This window comes from Schistocerca gregaria, chromosome 3 (assembly GCF_023897955.1).
Source record: "Schistocerca gregaria isolate iqSchGreg1 chromosome 3, iqSchGreg1.2, whole genome shotgun sequence".
In the NCBI taxonomy this organism is placed as follows: Eukaryota; Metazoa; Arthropoda; class Insecta; order Orthoptera; family Acrididae; genus Schistocerca; species Schistocerca gregaria.
Genome location: NC_064922.1, coordinates 182,039,329 through 182,067,043, shown reverse-complemented (window position 1 = coordinate 182,067,043; position 27,715 = coordinate 182,039,329). Strand labels below are relative to the sequence as shown.

General features: G+C 42.8%; 1 protein-coding gene across 1 annotated transcript in view; it reads right to left on the bottom strand.

Moving 5' to 3' along the window:
* LOC126355300 (beta-alanine transporter-like) overlaps positions 1-27,715 on the bottom strand; it is a 602,272-nt gene that overhangs the window by 96,085 nt on the left and 478,472 nt on the right. The window lies entirely within an intron of this gene.

Genomic DNA, 27,715 nt, shown 5'->3' with positions numbered 1-27,715 from the left:
AGAAGTGGCGGCTCCGGTCTCGTAAACTAACAAAACGGCCGGGAAAGCAGATATCACCAGTATCATTTTTTCATTGTTTAGCAGGGGTCAACTCAAAACAAATAGCGCTCATCACGCCTTTCATGCCAGTGTCGACAAAAAGTGTCTGTTTTTGTTTCCCATTACAAACAAAATGATACTTAAAGCGTAATTTCAAGTACCGATTCTATAGAGCTGATCCAGGTTAGTATGAGGGTAATTACCCCTGAGGGGTAAATGAAATTTTCTAAAGCGATTCGATTCTGTTTCAGTCATGAAACTAAATCATTTTCAAAAGTTTTTGAAGTTTGTGGTAACGTCTTATGGAACCAAACTGCATAGGTCATCGATCCCTAGGGTTACGCACTACTTAGTCTAACTTAAACTAAACTAACTTACACGTACACATCCATGCCCTAGGGAGGACTCGGAACTCCGACGGGGGCAGCCGCGCAGACCGTCACAAGGCGACTCAGGATGCGCGGCTACCTCAAGTGAACATTTGCAAAATATTATTACTATTATTACAATTTTGAAGGAATGTAATACTGATTATATAGATTATCAATTATTATTGTTTCTCAATTAGCAGCATTAATACGGTGGAGTGTACAGGTTCCTCACATAGACCAAAACACACATACGTTGCGCTCTGTCCCGTACATCGCTGATGATAAAAGCGAGACATACACGTAACAAATGCTAGTTATCTCAAGAAAACGTCTTCTCCAAGCTATAGACATAACCTGCAGTAGTTCAGAATCTGCTTATTACTCTCTTCGAAAGAGATAAATGAATTAATTGAGAGCACGACACAGCAATAACTACACAAGGGCTACTGCAGTTCTGTACACAGTATTATTATTGTTATTACAACTATTACTATTGGAGGCTGAGGTGTGACACAATGCATTAACAGCCTATAGTCTTCCAAGTACCGACCATATAGAAGTAGGAGCGCAGCAATCAAGTGATTTATGAACAGTAAGAACAGCGCACACATTATAACTTGATTAATTTTAAATGGGCCTGCAGTGTGCAAGTCAAGCAACTATAAAATGGGCAGGAGTAATGCAACGGAAGTGTGCTTTGTAACAAGTGTCTGCCCTTCCTCGCCCCCCCCCCCCCCACACACACACACAAACCAAGTATTATTCATCTTTCATCGTTCTAAAAATAAATGTGTTCGAAGAAAAGTCTTTCATTCTACAGTTTAGTTAGGTGCCAAAGATGGTAATGTGGAGGTGGGTGGCGGTAACAAACGGCTGGACAAGGCCGGGGGTTGGAGGGGGCATGGTGGGGTTGCTAGCTATTGTCTGACTGCAGTTAGGGGTAGTGGTCTAGAAAAGGTTGGGAACCACTGGTATAGTGCTATATTTTTATCGATATGTATTAACCAGGTTAGTAAAACACAAACGATAACCAGTACTACGGCACCGACTGAGAAGGAGCGGTCTGCACCCGCCAGGCCAATCGTATCACTTCCCGAGTAATGGTTAATGTTCGAGGTTTACTGACCCTTTTAAATACATATTCATAAAACAAATATTGAACCAGGCGAATCTGAGACGGCCTTATCGAACGAGCACGTAAAATTACGCTAATAAATCATTTTCTTTCTGAAGGGGAAACAAACCGATACTTTCCGTCGAGACTGGGCATTGCATGAAAAACGTGATGAGGAGTACTGACTCCAGCTACACACTGCAGAAACGACAGTGCATTTGTCTGACGAAACACCAGAGAAAATGTGCCTAACAGCTGTTAGGAGAGACACATTATATACACTAGGTGATCAAAAGTATCCGGACACCTGGCTGAATATCATTTACAAGGTCGCGGCGCCCTCCATCGGTAATTCTGGATTTCAGTAGGGTGTTGACCCACCCTTAGCCTTGATGACAGCTTCCACTCTCGCAGGCATACGTTCAGCCAGGGGCTGGAAGGTGTCTTGGCGAATGGCAGCCCATTCTTCACGGAGTGCTGCACTGAGGACAGGGATCGATGTCGGTCGGTGAGGCCTGACACCAAGTCGGCGTTCCAAAACATCCGAAAGGTGTTCTGTAGGATTCAGGCCAGCGCTCTGTGCAGGCCAGTCCATTAAAGGGTTGTTACTGTTTAACAACTCCGCCACAGGCCGTGCATTATGAGCACGTGCTCGATAGTGTTGAAAGATGCAATCGCCATCCCCGAATTGCTCTACCACTGTGGGAAACGAGAAGGTGCTTAAAACATCAATGTAGGCCTGTGCTGTGATACTGTCAGGCAAAACAACAAGGGGTGCAATCCCCCTCCATGAGAAACATGACCACACCATAACACGACCGCCTCAGAGTTTTACTGTTGGTACTGCACACGCTGGCAGATGACGTTCACCGGGCATTCACCATACCCGCACTCTGCCATCGGATCGCCACATTGTGTACAGTGATTCGTCACTCCACGCAACGTTTTTCCACTGTTAAGTAGTCCAATGTTTACGCTCCTTAGACCACACCAGGTGTCGTTTGGCATTTAGCGGCGTGGTGTGTGGCCTATGAGCAACCACTCGACCATGAAATGCAGGTTTTCTCACCTCCCGCCTAACTATCATAGTGTGTGCAGTGGATCCTGACGCAGTTTGGAGTTCCTGTGTGACGGTCTGGATACATGTCTGCCTATTACACATTATGATCCTCATCAACTGTCGGCGGTCTGTCAGTCAACAGACGTGGTTGGCCTGTAGGCTTTTGTGCTGCACGTGTCGCTTTACGTTTCCACTTCACTATCACATCGGAAACAATGGACCTAGGGATGTTTAGGAGTGTGTAAATCTCGCGTACAGACGTAGGACGCAAGTGACACCCAATCACCTGAGTGCGTTCGAATTCCGTGAGTTCTTCGGAGCGCCCCATTCTGCTCTCACCGTGTCTAATGACTACTGAGGTCGCTAATGTGGAGTACCTGGCAGTAGGTGAAAGCACAATGGACCTATTATGAAAAAACTACGTTTTTGGAGGTGTCTGCATACTCTTGATCATATAGTGTATATGCCAGTGTAAGACATTATGTTGTTGATTCTGTCATCTCCGCCAAAATTCTCTTTCCCACGTGATTTGTATAGATATTTGTTAGTATCTGTGAGAGTGCGCGTTGCACTGGGAATTTGGCAATTTGCGGCACACCTAGTCCGTCTCGCGCAGCCAGCCAAATAAGCGCTGCTCCTGAAGTAGTGCCACAAAAGGAGGCACTGCTGGACCCTGTCAGAAGTTACACGGAGACAAACGAGCGAGTTCTTGGCAGAGCCAAGTGCAAGATCCTCGAGAAGCTGAAGTACTACCTGAGTAAATTTCATGCTGATAGTTGCACCCTGATGGTTTTAAGATTGACACAGTGCACTGTGTTTTGTGCGAGTGGTGCCTTGGGTGTATCTGCCAGCAACAACATTCTACGTGGTAGCTGATGTAACATCCAGCGTGCAGGTGTGCACAGTGAGAGAAGTTCAGCTTCTTGAACTACAGGTGTAAGGTGTCAGGCCAATCCAACACCTTCCATGAAAACCCTGACATGATAAGCAACACCAGCAGTATGTCACATAGCTCCGAATAAATCGTGTCAATAAATTAACCAAAGTAATACGATTAACGAGTGAGCAAATGGAATACCACAAACTAACACAAGAATGCCTAAATGCATGTCATATCTTCCCACCGTGAAACAGGCGCAGTTCCGAGGGGAGAAACGAGAACAGAAGCCGAGAGCAGAACCGTGTTAAGCTAAAAGGCCCTACGATAAGGGACGGACACTCACGTCGCCAGCCAGCCGCCAGGACCACCCCCCCCCCCCCCCCCAAGCCCATGTTAAAAGATAGAGAACAGTATAGATCGTATGACAACACTAAAAGAGCCACACCAGCTGCAAGTTGTAGCATGAGACTTTGTCGCGTCTCTGTTACGTTGTAAACTTTAAAAACATTGCCCCACAACGAAAAGTATAACGTTTCTCATGAGATAGACAGAATTTTTGTAGGCGGAGCTTAAGGTTAAGATTGAGACCCTGATTGGTCAGTTGAAAACACAGCCAGATGGCTTTTTTTAAATCAATTTCGGTAAATTGTAGTAAGGAGAAGTTAGGAGAGAGTTGCTTCCGAGACGGCGAGCTGCATGGAGCTGTGTCGCACGCCACCCCCTGACGCTGCTTAACCAACGACAAGGTAATGAACGCACGCGATGCCGCATAACAGCGCATAAAGCTCCACTCAGAACTGCAGAAGTCTCATCAGTTACACCCCCTTTTTACGTAATACTAGTATCGATCGTCAATTACATCTCATGGTGTTCACATTTGCTACTTAAAGTAAAAATCTGAAACGTGATGATTTTTCTGTTATATAATTATTGAGAAGCCACATCAGCCACTGTAATTTACGACAATTTAGATAAGTAATTAAAGATAATTGAGGGTCACTGTAGACCATTTTGGTAGTTTTCTCTTCTGTGAAACTTAATTTAAACCTAGATTATAGATGTGATATGGCATAGGTCATCCTTCGATCTATTGTAGAACTTGGAAACCCATTCAGGGAATATTCGTTCACATTGTTGTTAAACGCAGTTGCTTTTCATCATCCTGGATTAAAAAGTTTCCTTTTATCAATAGTGCAATTTATAAACAATGTTTTGTGAGTAGAATAAAATTTCCAATGGTAAACTTAACTGCTTTTTCGACGTTTTTTTTACCAGCTAACTAAAAATGGAAAGCCTTGAACCCCTTCCACTAAATTTAGTTAGTATTAAGATTCTTTTACAGGGAGTGCAGTGGAGCTGACACTGAAATCATTAAGTATTTGGTTATATCATCGCTAGTCTCACTGAACTCTTCTGAACTCTACATGTCACGTGTGGTCTGGCGTCTCCTTAGAAGCAACAGGTCCCAGGTTCAAACTAGTCAGAACTTAACTAATTTATTTGGTCGAGAATGCTTTTGTTTAAACTACACAGCGAGCGTAAATCAATTGTTGGCACAATTATGCAAAGAATGCATATTCTTATTTGTTATATGCGAATGTTCAATTGAATAGATACTTTGAAGAAGGAAAGTGCCGGAAAATAGATTTTTGTTTGTTTGTTTTACCAAAAGTGTGTTAGCATACAGACGCACTTTGTGAGCTATAAATGAGTTATGAAAACGGAGAAACAACACCTACTCATCTGCTGGCTTAATCAGACTTGGAAAATACTCGGCAGTTTGAAGAACGGAACGCACTGCAGTTTCGAATTCGTTCACCCTCTGCGCTGGTGGTCCTACCTGCTGTTCAGTTTTTAATACATCACGTTTTCAGTGTATCACGGCATTGTCTTGTGTTTAATTTAGAACGTCTGAGTTGTAAATGAACAATTTGAACCCTGAGATTAAATAACTTCATGTTCTCAGTTGCATCTGATAAGGTCAAAACTGTAACACCGCTTCAGTGCCCTTTCTCCTTGTATTCGTAGCTACAGGTCGATTCACAAAAATATGTGATACGTTAGTACCTCCCAAAGCGAGGGCACTCCTTTCTTCACGGTAATCGCAATTTTAGGACTGCGGAAAGGGAAATCAAACGACTACACAGAATTTAAATACCACAACAATACACTGATTTAATTCAATTCACAAGGAAGATAAAATGCAATATTGCTCAAATCTCTGATGAAAATACACTGTATTTCAAAAATCGGTGGCCTTAATTCCACAAATAATCAAAAAGTTCAGGCAGTTACGATATTCCTTCCGCAGGGGTTAATTAACTGTATCTGTGTTGTCTGATATTTTCGTGAAAAATATTTTCTTCACCGCAAGAGAACAATGCAGGATGCCCCACATTCCATCAGAAACCGTGTGCAGTGAAAAAATCCCGATACAAGATATGAAGATGCAACATGTACCTAAGATAGTTACATACTTTCCATATGAGAACTGGCCACTTTGCGAGGCGGTGTTGATGTGACCACCAACAGCTACTGCGAGGGTGGAGAAAATGAAGCGCATTGGTGGTCTTCAGAATAAATTTCGTAGATCAGGCTTTCAATGCCTGTGAGAAGTATAGATGTTTCTTGCATATGTCGTATTTTTTAAATGATTTGTGAAAATGTTGTAATATGAAGTTTTAGTGCTGAATTCATAATCAGTTTGAAGAAGGGAACAAATTCTCGTTTTTTAATATTGTGACGCCTCCTTTGGAACAATTCATCGTCCTAAGGCTCTGATATAGGAGTCTAATGTAAAGGAACTCATGTAACTGTTTGATTAAGATAATATTAGAATTAAGAACAAGCGAAGGTTTTTTTTTGTATTTACTCACAAACGAGATTTTCGATTAGTTCCCTTTTTCTAACTACAGAATCAATTGTGTGTTAATATATCACATTTTTTATGATATTTGTGTTGGTGTTTTGGTGTATTGTGTGGGTTGCTTGTGTGGTCGCTGTCTAGTGGAAGTAGTACCAGTAGACCAATGTGTATTTATATGTTATTTACCTCATCCCAGATAAATCTAAGACTTCACTGGTATCCTTATGGTTAATTGCAGAAGTTGTCTCCAGTGTCATTAGTGGTTATGGCTGAGGGCCATGCTCTGTAAATTGTGAATGTTAGTACACGATTACGTATCTAATGGCAAAGGCTCGATTTTACTTCTGTTGATTGTGTGAAAGATATCGCCTGCACTGAATGGTTTGAGCTCTGCTCAGGGACTTCTAGGAGCTACAGGAGGATATATTAATTTAGTGAAAGTGCAACAGCATGCTGTTGCTAACATGTATTTTATGTTTAATAATTTAATACTTAAATTCATTTCCATGGCTGCACAATCACCAGCCCGACCCCATTCAAGCTATGTTCTACACAATAGTTTCCATTCCACTGTAAGCATATGATTTGTCACATTGACTGTTCTTTTGCTTTGATTAAATTCATGATTCATATTAGTTGATCTGTAGCAGTATTTTGGATTTGTGAGATTTCTGGGGTTCCTGTCAGTTGTTCTTTTCCGATCGTTTTATCTTTTATTTTTTAGGTTAATGTTAAGGAGCTTTATATACTTCTGTTTTCTCTGTAGTATTTAATGCTGAGGTTAGTGTTAATGTGTGAACTTTTCCATGTAGCAGGTGGCATCATTCTTGAAACTGTTAACTGATCTCATGGGGGTATTTTCTTTATGTACTTTTGGCCTGGATTCTCTGGTGTTGTGTTGACGACTTTATCTTTTTTGTAACTAAGTTTTTCACGACCAATAGTTCGACAAACTTTAGTTCTTCAACAATATTTTTTCTTTTATGATTCGTATTTGTTTTATTTATACACTCCTGGAAATGGTAAAAAGAACACATTGACACCGGTGTGTCAGACCCACCATACTTGCTCCGGACACTGCGATAGGGCTGTACAAGCAATGATCACACGCACGGCACAGCGGACACACCAGGACCCGCGGTGTTGGCCGTCGAATGGCGCTAGCTGCGCAGCATTTGTGCACCGCCGCCGTCAGTGTCAGCCAGTTTGCCGTGGCATACGGAGCTCCATCGCAGTCTTTAACACTGGTAGCATGCCGCGACAGCGTGGACGTGAACCTTATGTGCAGTTGACGGACTTTGAGCGAGGGGGTTTAGTGGGCATGCGGGAGGCCGGGTGGACGTACCGCCAAATTGCTCAACACATGGGGCGTGAGGTCTCCACAGTACATCGATGTTGTCGCCAGTGGTCGGCGGAAGGTGCACGTGCCCGTCGACCTGGGACCAGACCGCAGCGACGCACGGATGCACGCCAAGACCGTAGGATCCTACGGAGTGCCGTAGGGGACCGCACCGCCACTTCCCAGCAAATTAGGGACACTGTTGCTCCTGGGGTATCGGCAAGGACCATTCGGAACCGTCTCCATGAAGCTGGGCTACGGTCCCGCACACCGTTAGGCCGTCTTCCGCTCACGCCCCAACATCGTGCAGCCCGCCTCCAGTGGTGTCGCGACAGATGTGAATGGAGGGACGAATGGAGACGTGTCGTCTTCAGCGATGAGAGTCGCTTCTGCCTTGGTGCCAATGATGGTCGTATGCGTGTTTGGCGCCGTGCAGGTGAGCGCCACAATCAGGACTGCATACGACCGAGGCACACAGGGCCAACACCCGGCATCATGGTGTGGGGAGCGATCTCCTACACTGGCCGTACACCTCTGGTGATCGTCGAGGGGACACTGAATAGTGCACGGTACATCCAAACCGTCATCGAACCCATCGTTCTACCATTCCTAGATCGGCAAGGGAACTTGCTGTTCCAACAGGACAATGCACGTCCGCATGTATCCCGTGCCACCCAACGTGCTCTAGAAGGTGTAAGTCAACTACCCTGGCCAGCAAGATCTCCGGATCTGTCCCCCATTGAGCATGTTTGGGACTGGATGAAGCGTCGTCTCACGCGGTCTGCACGTCCAGCACGAACGCTGGTCCAACGGAGGCGCCAGGTGGAAATGGCATGGCAAGCCGTTCCACAGGACTACATCCAGCATCTCTACGATCGTCTCCATGGGAGAATAGCAGCCTGCATTGCTGCGAAAGGTGGATATACACTGTACTAGTGCCGACATTGTGCATGCTCTGTTGCCTGTGTCTATGTGCCTGTGGTTCTGTCAGTGTGATCATGTGATGTATCTGACCCCAGGAATGTGTCAATAAAGTTTCCCCTTCCTAGGACAATGAATTCACGGTGTTCTTATTTCAATTTCCAGGAGTGTATATTACTCTAAATCCGTGACCATTACTATATAACTTCTTCCCGTTTTTGTAATTATGACTTCTCCTCCATAATCCCTTTCCTATAGTTTTATTTCTTTAATGTGCTTGTCTCTTACTTTTCTGTATCTTTCTCTGAGTTTCTTGTTTTTGATTAAATCATTTACTGATTTTAACGTCAGTTCGCTGATTAGTCTGTTATTGATACAGCATTTTTCCTTCTGATGCTAAAATATAACTAATGTTTGCATTTGTTATTTTGATGTTGTTAACGTTATATTTAAGAAATTTGTCTCTGACAGTTATACTTCCACTTCATTCAATTTCATTTTAGTGAGATTTATTATTCTTGAGTAAAATTTGTGTTGGGAGTTTTCAGTGTGTGTGTGTGTGTGTGTGTGTGTGTAAGAGAGAGAGTGAGAGAGAAGGGGGATGCAGGAAAGGGGATAGAGAGACAGACAGACACACAGACAGAGACAGAAAGAGAGAGAGAGAGAGAGAGAGAGAGAGAGATACAGAGGAAGAGGGACAGAGGGAGGTGAAGAGAGATATGTAAGTAGTACATGAGCAAATTGTAAATTTTTTTTGTTTAGTTAAAGTTCTTTCCTACTCTGTCGCCTAGTTTCAGTACAGAGTGGCCAGCCTATTTCAGATATTAAGGAACTTTCATGCAAAATTTCATATTTTCTTTTTCTTTGAGTCTTTCAAGTTCTCAGATGGCTGTGAGCACTATGGGACTTAACAGCTGAAGTCATCAGTCCCCTAGAACTTAGAACTGTTTAAACCTAACTAACTTAAGGACATCACACACATCCATGGCAGGATTCGAACCTGCGGCCGTAGCAGTCGCGCGGCTCCAGACTGAAGCGCCTAGAACCGCTCGGCCACGTCGGCCGGCTCAAGTTCTCTTGTATTATAATTTCAACTATGCCTATCTGGCACTCAAACTTGTTTCTCAGGACAGAAGCAATTCATTTAAGAGGAAGCTACTAAAGTCAACATCACACGACCCCCAACAGCGTCTCTGCACAACAAACCAGCGTACCATGTCACTGTTTAGCCAATGGGGGCCATGAATATGGTGGTCATGTCTGTGGTTGCTGGAGAGTCTCGATGGGAAAAGCACAGCTGTCATTCTTTTGTACTACAGACTTCGGCAAGAACGGACAACTCCTACCGTCTACACATGGTCCTGCTCACCAGTGCCAGCCACCACTCTCACCAAACTAAACTAACACCTGTCCCGCAACCTACTCAGTTCATCTCTTTGTCCAGACACCTAGACTGGTAATCCACCTTTATCTGTGCCCTAAGGGAAGCCTTTCCCATATTCTGAGATCAAGTATTCTTCATTTAAATCTCTTATTTCCCAACATGCCTTCTGATGCTCCTGTTCTACATCCTGCACATCTAGTGTCAGAATCAGAATCTAACCCGTTGTTCAGTAAGGAGGGTGACGATAACATTTTGGTTCAAATTCAAAACTTCGTGGGCAGTTATAATAGTTGTTGCTCTTACTCTGTGCAAGCCAGGCGTTTGGTGGTCATGTCTCCCTGTGTGGCACATCGTCAGCGCATTCCAGTATGCTTGGGGCAGAGTCTAACTTGCAGCCACACTGCTGTGTGTGAGCTGAGCACAAGCTCGTCACCTACTGTCATCGTGGAAGTGAGCCACTTGCCATTGCCTCCCCTGGAGGGCAGAGCGCATCAGTGCACTGTGACTGATTGTTACGGCGTGCTGCTGGCCAGAGGAATGCCCCACTGGCTGCAGGTCAACCACCAGCATCCCTCAACCCCTGCCTGCCTGCTTGCCATGCAAGTCCCACCTTGGAAAGCTGCTCATCAGTGCATGGCTTAGCTGCCAGCCACAGTGCTGCCAGCATCATGGTCTCCTCGCCATGGCGACCTCCAGCCACGTGGCCCATCTGCTCTAGCTGTCTGTGCCGTAGACCATGCTGTCTCAAGCCACTCATGTGCCCATTTAACGCTACTAACCTCATGCCATGCCTCCTCCATCGCCACCATAGCACTTTGCTCGCCATGGTTGCACCAGGCCTCTGAAATCTGAATCCATGCAGCCCATCTGCTATAGTTGTCTTTGCTGTGGACCATGCTGCTTGATGCCACTTACTCATGTGCCCCATTTCACGTCACCAACCTTATTCTGTATCCGACCCATCACCATTATCAGGCCACCTTTGCCATGGCTACACACCCGGCTGCAGCAACCTGTAGCAAAGTGGCGCAGCTGCTGTATCTGCCCCTGCTGAAGATCATGTTGCTTACTGCCACTTAGTCACATACTGCACTAGCCTCATTCTGTTACCAACCTGTCGACAAAATGGTGCTGGCCTCACAGTGGCCACACCAGCCCACTGTAACCTGTAGCCATGCGACTCATATACTGTAGCCCTTAGTGCCGCCCTTGTAGCAGCACTTTCAACTTGCAATCATTCTACAGACGCTGTGTGCTTGTCGCCCTATCAGCCACTTGTTACCGGGAATCCTGGCGCCCAGTTGTATGGTGCACAACGCTCACCTCCATGAGGACCACCTGCAAACTATATGTCAAAGCAGCCTGCAAGAGGTGTTCTGCCTGAGGGTGATGGCAACGACCTCTGTGCCATTTTCCACTTCAGTGCTTTTCCTGTTAGCTACGTCAGGTCCACACAACCCACATACACATTGCTGCCATCAACCATCACACAAAGTGCGTCACACTGGCCAGTGCCATGACTAGGTGAGCACCCTTGAACATTGATTAACGAAAGCAATTGGGGACTCTCAGACCTTCGAACTACAGTTTTAATTGGGCAGTGTTAAACCTATTGTGGTCAGTCTGTTTATGGAGGACTTTGAGGAACGTGCATTCGAGTCAGCGACCTTGAAACCTGCGTGTTTTTCAGATATGTAGACGATACATTTGTTGTTTGGCTTCATGGTAGTGAGAATTTAAACCGGTTTTTGCAACACCTGAATTCAATCCACCCGAATATTCAGTTCACGATGGAGGTGGAAAAGAATGGATCCCTCGCCTTCCTTGATGTGTTGGTCAGAAGGAAGGCAGATGGTACGTTGGGACGTTCTGTTTATAGGAAGCCGACTCACACTGACTTGTATCTGCGAGCTGATAGTTGTCAACAACCAGCTCAGTGTGAAGGAGTACTTCGTACCTTGGTTCACAGGGTCCAAGTTATCTCAGATTGATAGTTTGGCAGCTGAGCTATCACATCTCGACGTCACGTTTCGTCAGAATGGTTATAGTGAGAGGCACATCAAACGTGCGTTGCGCTATCAGCCTTCTATGCAATGGGTGAGTGACGATAGCAACGAAGAGGCACCTAAGTCTACGGCCTTTTTGCATTAAGCAGGAAGCATTACCAACAGGATTGGCCGTATTTTGCGGAAATATGATGTGACATATGGTTTTCGACCACCTTCTAAGATTAAGGTCCAGTTGGTGTCCGTAAAAGATGATCTTGGTTTGCGTAAGGCTGGTGTCCATTGTATTCCTTGCAGTTGTGGCATGTCATATATTGGTCAGACAATCAGGACCGTGCAAGACCGGTGTATTGAACATAAGCATCACACACGCTTACAACACCCGAGCAAATCCGCTATTGCAGAACATTGCCTTGACACCAGTGTTCCTATAGAATACAACAACACGGAGATTCTGGCTTGCACGTCCAGCTATTGGGATAGTGTTATTAAAGAAGCTGTTGAAATCAAACTATCAAGCAACCTTATAATCTCCTAGTAGTAAATAATAATGTTTCACCTTTTTAGGCTCCACAGGAAAAACCAACAAGATGGGAATAAGAAATCATATTCGCCAGAAAACGACAGTTACAGTTTTTCCAATGTAGAACATGACGCACTATCGTCTTCACAACAAAAAACTTCTAACACAACGTTAGGCGATAAAATTTTGTTTCTGTGATCGCAGTGGAACATAATATACAGTACACCTAAAATCTAAAGGAATTACAAGCTATATTAGCTAGTCCATAACGTCAGGTCTATTTTTCTTGTGCACAACGTACTGTATTATCGTTACCGCCCATCCACCCCTCCCAAAATGGTGTTTGGTAAGATTAGATTTACTTTCATTCCAATTGATCCGTAGGATGTGGAACATGTCAGAAAAACAACACATGACAAATATTTACAACTAAAACAAAGAAGCTAGTGTACCATTCCACAGGTCCCAAGTGGAATGATCGTCATTTTTTAATGATCAATATATGAAAGTCATTTTACAAATACTAATGCACTGAAATTAAAATAAAAAGTTTATTTATTTATAATGTAATAAACATGTAATACAACTCCTATAATACTTATTTACAATGAACACATTACTGCACTGAAAATGCGTTGAAGTCATATTGCGCGCGCGCACACACGCACACGCACACACACACAATATATATATTTATATTTATATTTATATAATGTCACACAAAAATCTGTTGGTTTTACTGAGAAATTCATCAATGGAGTAGGAGTTGTTCACCAATAAATCCTTTAGGCTTCTCTTAAACTGAATTTCATTGGTTGTTAAGCTTTTTATGGCTGCTGGCAAGTTATTGAAAATGTGTGTTCCTGAATAATGCACACCTTTTTGTACAGGACTAAGTGACTTTAAATCCTTGTGAAGATTATTCTTATCTCTAGTATTGATTCCATGAATTGAGCTGTGATATATTTTTAATGACAAATTTCATTAAGGAATAAATATATTGAGAAGCAGTAGTTAGTAACCCTAGTTCCCTAAACAGGCTTCTGCAGGATGTTCTTGAGTTCACACCACATATAACTCTTACTGCACGTTTTTGTGCCTGGAAAACTTTAGCTTGGCTTGATGAATTACCCCAAAAAATAATCCCATATGACATTATGGAATGAAAGTAAGCACAGTATGCCAGCTTTTTCATTTTTATATCCCTATGTCTGACAAAATTAGCAATGCAAATAGAGATTCGTTAAAACTCTTCAGCAGTTCTGTGGTGTGCTCCTCTCAGTTGAATTTATTATCAAGCTATAATCCCAAGAATTTAACACTGTCCACTTCTTCTATCTTCTTGTCATTGTATGTTAGACATATACTCGTGGGACACCCCTCACAAGTTCTGAACTGCATGTAGTGTGTTTTTTCAAAGTTTAGTGACAAAGAATTGGCTAGGAACCAGTGATTAATGTCCACAAATATTTTATTAGCTGATCGATCTAAGACTACGCTTAATTTGCTATTCTTTGCAATGTTTGTATCATCGGCAAACGAAACGAACTTGGCATCTGGTAATGTTACTGATGAAAGGTCATTGATATACACAAGAAAAAGGAAATGGAGCCTTGTGGGACCCCAAATGTAATTAGTTCTCAGTTGGATGATGCCTGATAGCTTGATACATGTCTCTTTACTAATAACACCCTTTGTTTCCTGCCAGAGAAATAAGATTTGAACCATTTTGCAGCATTTCCTGTTACACTATAATACTCTAATTTACTTAAAAGGATATTGCGATTTATACAGTCAAATGCCTTTGACAAATCACAAAATATACCAGTTGCCTGCATTTTTTTGTCTAATGAATTAAGCACATTTTCACTGTAAGTGTAGATAGCCTTCTCAATATCAGAACCTTTTATAAATCCAAACTGTGACAATATGTTATTTGAGATTAGATGGTTATAAAGCCGAATTTACATTACTTTTTCGAACGTTTTTGAGAATGCTGGCAACAGTGAAATTGGATGGAAATTTGATGCTATTTCTTTATCTCCCTTCTTAAACAGTGGCTTAACTTCAGCATATTTCAGCCATTCAGGAAATATTCCACTGATAAATGACTGGTTACACAAATAGCTTAATGTGTTACTTAGGTTAGAATCACATTCTTTAATTAACCTTGCTGATATTTCATCATACCCACTAGATGTTTTTGATTTTAAAGATTTTATGATGGACATTATTTCTGTTGGGGTAGTGAAATTTCTGGTCTGAGGTATTCCATAGCAGCATGTACCGAACCTGACAACCCCATTTTTTCGGTAACAGTTATAAAATGTTTATTAAAAAGTTCTGCAACACTATACACATCTGTCACCAATGTATCATTTACTCTTAATGCTACTTCTTCCTCTTCATGTCTGGTCCTACCGGTCTCCTCCTTCACTATATCCCATATTGTCTTTATTTTGTTATCTGATACGACTATCTTTCCTTGTAATATATTTGCTTTGACAACCGTATTACAGGCTTTAATATTTTGCAGTATTTCTAGTAATGTGCTCTAGCATCAACATCGGAACTGTTTTGGATTGACAGATACAGTTTCCTTTTTGTTTTACAAGATACCCCTATTCCTCGAGTAATCCATGGCTTTTTTGTAGACTTTGCTCTAACCTTGATAAGTTTTGGAGGGAAACAGTGTTCCAATAAGGTAAGCCAAGGTGAATCGTCCCCGAAACACTTTTACAAATTTCAGGTGATGTGACTTCGTTTTTTGTACCCACCATACCTTGAACATTATTTAGCATGACAGATGCAGCCCCTATATCACATCATCAAAATTCGGCTCCTTTTACTTAGAATAGTGGTTTAAGAACTCAAAAGTATAGTACATAGTAAGTGAGCAAAAATGTTTTTAAGTTCCGCTTACAAATACTTTCAAATATAGCTAAACAAAAATAAGTTATTGATTTTGCTGTGGAACTAGCTGTAACTTCATGTCTTTTTTCTGTAAAACTTGAAATTACGAGATAAAGGTCACTAGAAAATTACGAATGTTCAATAGACAAATTTTAATGCACAAACTACTCGCAACAGCCTTTTCGAAATCAGAAAATATATCAAATACGCCAATAATATGTTTTCAAATTCTTTATGTAATTATGTTTTACCATTTTAGGGCCTCAGAGTACAGCAAATTGACTAACATCAGCAATGGTACAGATATGTTCGACGCCATGCATACATTATGCAATTGCTAACACTACTGGACGAGAATAATGTTAAGTACCTCCCATCGCAGTGGGCTTTTCGAATGAAGGGGTGTGTGACTTAAGGAGTCGAGGAATGTAACTGAGCAGAAAAATACTGAGCTGTGGTGGAGAGATGCATGTACATTGGTTTAGAAGCTCTCTGAGTGACCCATTCTTAAGAAAATGGGAGGTGTAGCTTAAGGATGAGTTAAGAAATGTGGTCGGACAGGTATATGCTGAGCTGTTATTGGGAGAGCTAAATATGTGTGAGGCTTAGAAACCCTCAGGTTGGCCTGTTTCCAAAAAGGGGGGTTTGGTTTGCAAAGGGAGCATAGCTTAATAAGGAAGGAGGTGAGGGTGTGGGTAGGAGAATGGGCCATGGCTTACGAGGGGAGTTGCTTAGGAGGGGGCAGGATATGATGACGTCATGCATTTGTCTCTCCATGTAGGTGACCTGACAGGCAAAGGTCAAATCTGATTGGAAGTCACTATTACATTCCTACTGATATATATCTGTTATTGATTTAAGAGATTACATTTTCTCAGCTGCTGTTAAATAAAAATCACATGGACTATATCTTATATATCTTACTTGGGGATAGTGGCGCTCTTCCACTCATCTACAGTTAAGTTGGTGAACTCTCTCCCAGGGACGTGACACCAGTGATCAGGAGTTTGCATAACGAAATTGTACATTTGCGAGCTCAGCACATTGACGATTGTGCCATAGCAAATGAAAACAGTGTTTAATCTCTTCTGGAACTTTCCTCTAGAACCAATGACGTCCATGATGTCCTCGAAAGCTGGTAGAACCTCTCGATCCTGATGGTATTCATTGGTCTGGTTGACAGTCTGTAACCGAAGAAGGTATTATTCATTGCACAAATCACTGGCCAATTAACCTATTTGTTCAATAATCAAGGGTGGCTATAAAATACACACAACTTAATTTATTCTGCCTAAAATCGTCTGTAATCAGGTAAAAATGTGATAATTTCATGTATTAACATGCATTTATGATAAAGATAAGAAAAAATTACAAGAGACTGAAATATGTGAGTTACGTAGAGATCTTGTTGAATATTCTGTAATGATATGAAAAGTATTATACATTTAGCTACACACAACTAGAGAATGTCAAACCGAAGCAATTGCTATGGAGCAAGAATTCTACAATCTGCCCATTGTTGCGCGTCAAGTGAAAACGTTTGCTCATATGCATTCAAGTCAGAAGGAATATTGCATCCTACTTCCGATGGCCACGGGTACTGCAGTACCTTATTTGTACACTGACACCGAGCAAACGACTTTCAGTTAAAATGCCTGTTCTGTATGGGAATATACGTAATGGATGTAAAAGTGGCAGTTGTAGACACTTGACTGACGACATATGGAAGTTTTAGTCTGACCGTGAAGCGTGTATGGATAGCCTAATAATAAAGGGACCGTTCGCAATAACCGAAAAATCTGCTTTCTAGCCACTCCATTATACACCCGATGGATGTCCATATTCACAATATTTCACGTATTTCATAACAGCTGTATTTGCCACAGTGCCCATACCTGTGGAAATGTAATATCGCCGTGACGTGCCAGGTGGATCCTCTCCATGCGTTAAGTTTTTCTAGCCCCCTAAATAACTAACAGTTTTATATTCATGTAAATTTCAATTAATTTATCCGTTGACATCCAATAACTATATTAAAACCTCACACTTCTATTTAGACTTAATTTCACTTAAATTAATTATTCAGATCCTCATTTAAAGTGTTCTGATTACATTTTTGTAATTGGGTTTCATTAGGACATTGTTAATTAAAAGTTACAGTTAATTCCAGTTAGTATTACAGTTAGTTACATGCCAAATCATACGAGCGAGTAATTATATTAGAGAAAGGTGACCTAAACCACCTGAAAGATTAGCATTCTCAAGTTCCAGTAAATACATTAAATTATGTACAATTTATTATCTCCATAGAAATTAACTTGAAAGCTCATAGCAGGTACTATTTTACAGAGCAGGTGTTTATATAACTACTGTTAGATTCCGGATGTCAGCTATACGGATTGATCAGGAGCAATGAGGAAAGCTTGTAAGAATCTTGCAGGGTAGGTGGTGCTGAGTAACAATTGTCAAGAAAAGAATTCTATACGTTCCCAGTTCCCGAGTTGATTAGCATTGAATTTAGCCAAGCAGGCAGTTGCGCCAACAAATTCATGTGGCCTTCATTTAACGGTGTTGCAAAACATGTCCTTCGTTTGGTTTCTTGCAGCCAAATAAGGGAGCGATACAAGAATTGCACTTTCGATTGTAACGAGGATCGAATCCGAGTCAAACGCTGTTCTGTCGTCTACGCCTTGAGAACAGTTGACGCTAATTGTCTGCTCGGCCACTTTAATTTACGTGCGCAGCAACCTGATTGGATAACTTCAGTGCTAATTGACTTGGCACACCGTAGAGAATTTTTCTCAGCACAGCCTACTCTACAACACGCTTACAGGTTCTTCACAAGGTTTCGGACCACACTGCATAGTTTTGTTGTCTTAATTTCGCACTACAATATGACCCACAGAATTGATTAGTTAGTACATTAATTAATGATTTCATAAAATTTCCCATAATTGGCAATATGGCACTCAAATATGTAACCGAGGAGATTCACAGATAGAAGACATCAAGGGATCACCAATTTAGTACTGGAGGAAAGCGTGGGGGTAAATATCGTAGAGCGAGACCGGAAGATGAATACAGTAAGAAGATTCAGAAGGATTTTGAAGAGGCTTGAGCAGGATAGAGTGGCACGGAGAGCTGCATCAAACCAGTATTTGGACTGAAGACTAAAACAACAACATAGGTTTCAAAATAACGGTTTTCTCTTACGCCAGTCTGTAAGTACTGGGACGTCACTCAGAATTGCCAGTCGATAGTTTAAAAGTACTCTAGTAAGGTCTACGTTCGAGTGAACCCTCAGTGTTGGTTCACCCCACAGTCATGTGCATTCTGTACTCAACAATACGCGCACATATAATTGCGAAACTCAGAAATTGTAATACGTCATTATTTTCAGGTGAAATCTGTAATCTGCATTAATGCACTTTTTAATAGAGGCGTGATGTGATAAATAAGTACCGTGAACTAAACTACTGTTTGACTCAGCGATATATATAATGGGCCCACCTAAATGAACTATAGGAGTGTAATTGTCTTTAACAGGATCTGTAATAAGAAAGAAGTGTAATATTCTCGTCTAAACAATCTAACATTCAACTTCATTACTGCACAATGACTATTATCAATGTCGGTTGTGTCCTAGATAACTGTACTAACAATTTCTGGTACCGTAACAAACTGCTCACCCTACTTAGTAACTGAACTTCACATGGAATACATCGTTTATGTTATCTAAAGTTTGAATGGTACATCCTCGAATAAACACCATCTCGCAATACTTCAAACATCCAGCCTCAAGGTGATGAAAATGTTTGCTCCCTAGGAGAGACGCAAGCTCCAAGTAATAGAATTCCTAGTGTGTTGGTCTTGACAGATAACCATAACTATTACTTCTGCTCCTCAGTAGGATATTTAGCGTCTTGTGTGCTGTGTTGTATTTATTACAGAGGTTCAACTGAGCCATATTCTATTTGCCATCCGCAAATCCCATAGAAGCTACGGGCGATCATACATGTATTATGGCCAAATGTGTAATTCGCCGAGTCAGCTTAATAACTATCTCGAACTTTGCTTAAAATACTTTCTTGTATCATTCAAGCATAATTTGTGTCCTACATACCATGTAAAATCATTGGTTCAGCTGTTGTGTGTTCATTTTAACCCATAGCTACTGTGAATGCTGACAAGACCACCATTAGTATGGAGGGACCTCTCACACTACCTTTTTATTTTTTATGTATTAAACCTCTGTTTTGGTGAACATATGTTTTCATGAGTTTTCTGTCGTTTGTTACACTTCTGCACTGCTGGGTGTCTGCATCCATATTACTTTGGCATCTCTGTTGCAGTGCTTGGATGTCTGCCCCATTTTACCACAATTGTAACATTTCATCTGCTTTGGTTGGTGTCTTTGATAATTCTGCCCACTTATTTCCCTTGACTTCTGATTCTTTTCTCTCATTGACATGATTGCACTTTCTTCTTGTTGCGCGAGTTCAATAGCCTCACTTAAATTAATGATTTCGCCTCGACTGCGTACTATCATCTGTATTGTTTCATTCGATAACCCTTGAATAAAACATGAAGAGCCTAGAGTATACACCAATTCTATTGCACCCTTTAATTGTTCCTTATTTGTTACTCGTGCTACGGCAAACTTGAACGATTTGGATACCTCGTCTAGTCTATTTCCCCAAGAGACAATAGATTCCCACTGATTGGCTCTGAGCACTATGGGACGTAACAGCTATTGTCATCAGTCCCCTATAAATTAGAACTACTTAAACCTAATTAACCTAAGGACATAACACACCAAGTCATCACGAGGCAGAGAAAATCCCTGACCCCGCCGGGAATCGAACCCGGGAACCCAGGAGCGGCATGAGAGAACGCTGCGGACTGTTTCCCTCTGATGCTGTCTAGCTCGGAACATTTCACACGCATGAAAGTCAATAATTCTTATGTCTGCATAATTTTCCTCTAAAATGATTCTGCATTTGCGTCAAATCATGCGGAACCCATCATGATACAATTTTTGGATGCCCAGGCGTTCTTTTGGGATGAGCACAGTCGTATGCGCTAATCCGGTTTCGTGGGCGAGCTCACGAAACGCATGGCATCGATCACTGTCCACCAACGCGGCAACAGCATGCACTTCTTCAGAGGCGCTAGGACGATCTGACCTATGCATGTCTGACACAATTTGCCGACGTTCGTTGAAAGCTTTTACCTAACATGCCACTGTTCTGTACGGCAATGCCTATTTCCCACATGCCTCTTGAAGCCTTTGATGACACTGTCGTGCTGTACGACCTTTGGCTCCTGCAATCTTGATCCAACTCCGTTATCCCTGTTTCGAAAACATAGTGACACCGTTACGTTAGTCCGCTCGCTCACAAGTGGCTGTGTTTCCCTCGATTTTGCGCACGCCGGTGACGTGGGACAGGCGAGTCTGTATGCTCCGAGGTAAGATAGTTATGTCAACAACGTGTGCTAGCTGCGGCAATAGTAGATTCCATTGCATAGTGTCTCCATAGCCGTGTTGCCACTTTCTAAGTCCCAACGTACGTATTTATGCCCCACTGTACTGTTTGCGCAGTCTGTTTAATAATTATTTCCTATTTTTCAAATGTAATTTATTTTGACCTACATGATACGTAAGTGTCGCTTCAGTAGAGGTACGTTTCTGTGAAACTTGATTTGCAGATTATTAAAAAAAAAAACGTTGTGACTAGGGCCTCTCGTCGTCGGGGCGCAAGTCTTTCGATTTGACGCCACTTCGGCGACTTGCGCGTCGATGGAGATGAAATGACGCTGATGAGGACAACACAACACCCAGTCCCTGAGCGGAGAAAACCTCCAACCCAGCCGGGAATCGAACCCGGGCCCTTGGGTTTGACGTTTGGTCACACAGACCACTCAGCTACCGAGGGCAAACGCAGATAATAACAATGTGACAAGGATCACATGTTGACTACTAGCTATAGCCGAAGAACGTCAGTCGCAATTCACAGACCCTACCAGGCACTGGCATCCAGCTGGTTAATACGTTTTTCATTCCTGACTCCTTTATGGATTGTAGCTCCGAACCGACTTACATTTCTAACGTGTCCCCTCTCGGCCACACCAAGACTGGCTGATGCCCTTGTAATCCGACTTGGGCGCGCCTATCTGTACCTCTATAGGAAATAACGATCTTTTTGTTCATATAAACCTATATCTTATCATTTAATGCTCCCTAAAGATACCCACACCTCTGCTATCTAGATTAGGCCGCTCTGCACCTGGACATCTATTGTCAAAAGTGGTATACCCTACCTTTAGACTGGCCGTTATGTTTTGTGGCAACATGTGCCACGAGTTACATCTCTCCACCTAGTTGGGAAGGCAAGAGACATACCACTCGGAAGCCATCATGCCGTAATCAGCGTGTAGTACAACCGATAAATAAAGATCTGCCAACGCTATTGCTAGCTTCCAGCTGAACTACGAATGGCTGCTGGCGAAAAATATTTATTCTTGTGCTTGGAACCGCAGCAACACTTAGGCGTTGCCAGAGAAACATACACTGAGATAACAGAAGTCATGGAATACCTCCAGATATCGTGTCGAAACTCCTTTAGCGCGGCGTAGCTTGCCGTGGCATGGACTGAACATGTCGTTGAAAGTCCCATCCAGAAATACTGAGTGTCGCTGCCTGTGCAATATATCCGTCCATAATTGTGAAAGTGTTGCCGGTGCAGGATTTTGTAAATGAACCTGTAGTTTATGTCCAATAAACATTCGATGCGATTCACGTCGTGCGATGTAGGTGGCCATATCATTGACTCGAAATGTCCTGAATGTTCTTCGAACAAATTGCGACCAGTTGTGGCCCAGTGATACAGCGCATAGTTACTCAAAAACATTCCACCGTTGTTGGCGAACATGAAGTTCATGAATGGCGACGAATGGTAACTGAGCCGTGCACGGCTCGCGTTTATCCCATATATTGTCATCTTCTATTACGGTACTGCCGCCTCGTTTTCTTATTCTATTTGCTGGGATCACTAACTTCCTGCCTTTCTTGCCCGTGAGCGGCAGCAGCAGCGCGTATCGACAAGTGCACTGTCGTACCATCTCTGGAGCGACCGATAGTATTTCCAGGTCGTCGTGTGTCTGGCAGCAAGTTCGGGACGGACCAGCAGTGCAATCGGAACGCAGCAGCAGTGAAATCGGGGGACGGAGCGCTGGTGAGGCGCTAATAGCCAGTGCTCGCCGACAGCTGGCGACACACACGAACTGTCCGACGGAGGGAGATTGGAGCGGGACGACTGTTGGTTGGTCGTTCGGTTGGTCGTCTCATCGGCCAACATATACTTTCTCCTTTCACCGTTTCCGGGCCTGAGGGTTGGTTGGTTGGTGTGGAGCAGCGGCGAAGTCTCCGTCGCGCGTGTGGCCGACGCCGCTGGCTGTGCCCACGTTCGGTCGGAGTGCGAGGGGCTGTTCCCACTGCTACGAGACCCGTGGCTCACCGATCCCGGGCGCGAAAGTTTACTTAATCTACCAGCCAGCCCCAACCGTTCACATTCTGTCACTGGAATTTCGTTGTGGGCTGTTGGGACATCCTGTCGCTTAGTCCGTTGACTGTCTTTCGGATGAGTGGTCGCCGGATCGACAATGGTTGGACCGACGGCCTGTCTCACCTAAGCGAGCGTTAGTGTTTGGATTCCAGGCGATTCTCGGAACTTCTGAGCGCCCTTGAGTGTACTGCCATTTTTTTATTTCTTTTTGTTGTTTGTACTTGTATGACTTCTAGCTAACTTGCCATATCACATCAATAATCTAGGTTTAAATTAAGTTTCACAAAAGAGAACACTATCAAAATGGTCTACAGTGACCCTCAATTATCTTTAGTTACTTATCGAACTTGTCGTAAATTACAGTGGCTGATGTGGCTTCTCAATAACTATATAACAGAGAAATCATCGCGTTTCAGATTTTAACCTACGTAGCAAATGTGAATACCATGAGCTTCAATTGATGATCGACACTAGTATTACGCAAAAAGGGGACGTAACAGATGAGACTTCTGCAGTTGTCAGTGATGCCTTACGCGGCTCAAAAATGCGGCATCGCGTGCGTTCATTACCATGTCGGTGTTCAGGCAGCGTCAGTGCGGCGCAGCGCCTCACATCTCGCCGTCTCGGAAGCAACTCTCTCCTAACTTCTCTGTACTACAATTTAACGAAGTTTGTTTACAAAAAACTATCTGGCTGTGTTTTCATCTGACCAATCAGGGTTCAATGTTAACCTTAAGCTCCGCCTACAAAAATTCTGTCTATCCCATGAGAAACGTTATACTTTTCATGGTGGGGCAATGTTGTTAAAGTTTGCAACGTAACAGAGACGCGAAAAAGTCTCACGCTAAAACTTGCAACTGGTGTGGCCCTTTTAGTGTTATCGTAAGATCTATACTGTTCTTCTGGAGGGCTATATCTTTTAACATGGGCTGGGGGGTGGCCCTGGTGGTTGGCTGGCGACGTGGGTGTCCGTCCATTATCGTAGGGCCTTTTAGCTTAACACGGTTCTGCTCTCGGCTTCTGTTCTCGTTTCTCCCCTCGGAACTGCGTCTGTCTCACGGTGGGAAGGTATGACATGCATTTAGGCATTCTTGTGTTAGTCTGTGGTATTCCATTTGCTCACTCGTTACTCGTATTTCTTTGGTTAATTTAATGACACGATTTATTCGGAGCTGTGTGACATACTACTGCATTTGCTTATCATGTCAGGGTTTTCATGGAAGGTGTTTGATTTGCCTGACACCTTACAGCCTATATTAAAGAACTATTTCACATAAGGCCTTTCGTATTTAAAAAAAAAAAATAATGTTATGGAGTTTCACGTGTTAGGGCCTCAGCTGATTGGAATTTAACTAGTTTGCTCTTTAAGTGTCTGATTCTTTGGGCCTTCAGCCTAACTAAAGAACTGTTTAAAGGTAAGGTTTTGCCTTTAAAATTCTGGTTGAGTTTTGCGTAATTAAGAACTGTTTTAAGAAACGCCTCTGTTTTTTTTTTTTAATTTATGTTGTTTAGCTTTAAGTGTTAGGCTGTCAGCCGATTTTGAATTCAAATTGTTTGCACTTAAAATCTCAGATTCTTTGGGCATTCAGCTTATATAAAGAACTGTTGTAAGGTAAGGCTTGCCTTTAAATGTCTGATTATGCTTGCGTTTTAAGTTATTGGCTTTTTTAAATTAAAGTGGCTCTCAGCTGGTAATTAAGTCGCTAAGATTAAAGCTGTGTGCTTAAAAAAATTTCTTTTGGGCTCTTGTAATTTTTCATCAAATCATTAAGTTGTATGTCGAGTGTAACTGTCAGCCCCTTATTTTGGCCCATTTCCTCGATTTAAACTACCTGTCCTGTCCTTCGGTTTTTGCAGGGCGTCTCAGTCTCCAGGTAGCGTAACATAACCAGTACTCAGTCGATTCCAAGTAAACACAGATCACACCATTATGGAGCCACCACTAGCTTGCACATTCCCGTGTCAACAACTGGGATCCGTAGCGTCTTGGTGTCTGTGGCACATTTGAACCCTACCATCAGCTCAAATCAACTGAAATTGGAACTCATCTGACCAGGCCACTGTTTTCCAGTCGTCTAGGATCGATCCGATATGGTCACGACCCCAGGAGAGGTGCTGTAGGCGTTGTCGTGCTGTCAGCAAAGGCCCTCGCATCGGTCGTCTGTTGGCATAGCCTATTAACGTCAGATTTCGCTGCACTAACGATACGTCTCACATTGATTTCTGGGTTATTTCACGCAGTGTTGCTTGTCTGTTAGCACTGAGAACTCTACGTGAATGCCACTGCCCTGAGTCGTTAAGCGAAAGCCGTCGGCCACTGCGTTGTTCGTGGTGAGAGGAAATGCCTGAAATTTTGGTGATGTTATAAACGAGCGATAAAATGAAAAAGCAAAGGGGCCTGGTCCTTCCTATTCTGTCCGGTTTGTAACACGATTAACATTTTTTGTTGCTTTTTTTCTTTTATCACTCGTTTATTACATCAGAGAAATACACATTTAACTACATGAAATATTGCTCCCAGTAAAGGTTAACATAAGCAGTGACAAAACTTTGTCTCTTAAGTGTTTCTGCTGGCAACAAATTTTAAGTAGGCAAAGTAAGGTTTATGTCAATTTAGCTCAAACACGTAGCTAGTGATAGATTCACGACACCGACACTTTATCAATTTCGGCAAAAAATAAATAGCGTGAGTTTGTACTCATAGTAACCAACTAATCAACAGCCTTGCCATTGAATAAGTAGTAGGCCATTTGGAACGAATTAGCAACACCCAGCAACTAGGTGAGTCAATACCAACAGTCTTTAAATGTCTTGCCCCCATTAAATAAACAAACTTACAGTAATTAAAGGAATAATAAATAAAACACACTACGCTCCACTCAAACTCTTCAGTGGAAGCCAAGCCAAAAGGATGATTCCATTAACTGACTAGCACTGAAGTCACACTAAAGTTCATCTCTGTGTTCCTAGACACACATGATCTAACTTACACAAGACAAGATTTTGAAGGTTCATAATGGTTCAAATGGCTCTGAGCACTATGGGACTTAACATCTTTGGTCATCAGTCCCCTAGAACTTAGAACGACTTAAACCTAACTAACCTAAGGACATCACACACATCCATGCCCGAGGCAGTATTCGAACCTGCGACCGTAGCAGTCGCGCGGTTCCGGACTGAGCGCCTAGAACCGCGAGACCACCGCGGCCGGCAAGCACAAGGAAGGAACCCCAAAGAGAAAATTCAAATAAAATCCCCAGAAGATTATAAAGGACAGGGAACCCCAACTATTTAAATTTCGAAGAATTAGCTCTCCCCAAAGGCAGTGTAAACGCTAAGGCCACAATTACGAGGCCACCAAAATTGGTTACAAAAGGTCTTATATATTTCCTTCTTTTCTTTAAAAGAAAAACAAGGCTGCTTAACTTCTGCTGGACGTCTGGTATGGCTCGTGTAGGATACACCAGGCAGCAACGCAAGCTAGGCAGTCCCAAGGCACGGCGAGCAAAATCAGGAGAGTACACAGGCAGGCAGCCAACACATATCCTCCATCCTCAACCGGCAGACCGCGTGCAACGAACTCCACATATACGTGGTTGCTTCCCACCCCGTACCTCGCGACCGTCAACTGCCACTCCCCCCGCGAATGCCGGAAACAACAAGGCAAGCAAGGATAAGAAACATCGAAGGATTGATAGTGGACATTCAAGAGACTGGCGCGCCAGTAACCAGCGCTACGGCTCAGATAGCGTTATCCAGCGACGTCATTGTGACGTAAGAACTTTTCAGTTTATTCAGGATGATTTCACAGTGCCAAGACGCAGCGCTGCTAACGTCAAAACTTATTAATCTCGATATATAGCCAGTCTTTAATGGAAGTTCACATTACACTTAGAATTTTGTTATTGTAAAGAAATTCTTCTGTTGGGAACTTAAACGAGATTTTTTCTGTTGGAAGGTTACACTAAATGTGAAAATTTTAATAATTTTTTTCTGTTCGGGGGTTACACTATGTGGTAAGTTCGTCGCCGACATCTGGACTTTGAAATAAAAACGACGACGTATGGACGCCTGCTGCAACTTATTTCAACTGTAAAACGAGGACGGTTCTTTTCTGGAGAAAAGCATCATCAGTGAGGAGACTTAGTGTTATCCATAACAACTAATCACAAAACGACAAAGTGCAGAAATTCACATGAGGGGCCAACGCTCTGACGACAAAGCCGACATTCAGGCCAATGCAACACTCAAGCGGGACACAATGCGAAAAAAGGCCTTCTAGGAGTTATACTGAAGTAGAAAGAGACTGCGTAGAACAGCTGTAGCACTGCAACCGACCTCTCAACTTTAATCCAGTCTCGAAACATTTTGGGCTGATGTGGTATTTAGTGGCCTGACTTAAGTGTTCAGCAAAAGTTGCAGTACTCTCCTTAGGCGTACTGTACTTAGGCGTTGCAACTAGTTTTTAGGGCTGTGGGCAGTAAGGCCTATGGTTATATTTCTGTAGGATTGGCGCCCATCACATATTCCGACACACCGGCTACGCCTCTCCTCAGAAGGGATCATGTTCTGGGTGTGTGGGTGGGATACCTCTCTCTAAAGCTTTTTTATGGTCCTCTCGTTCCCACATTCGGAACTTTTTCACTTTCTCACACCATTCTGATTCTCTTAAATACGACTGGCAGAACTCAGATTTTCCCATAGAGCAGCGTTTAATGCCGAAGAGTGGTTGTT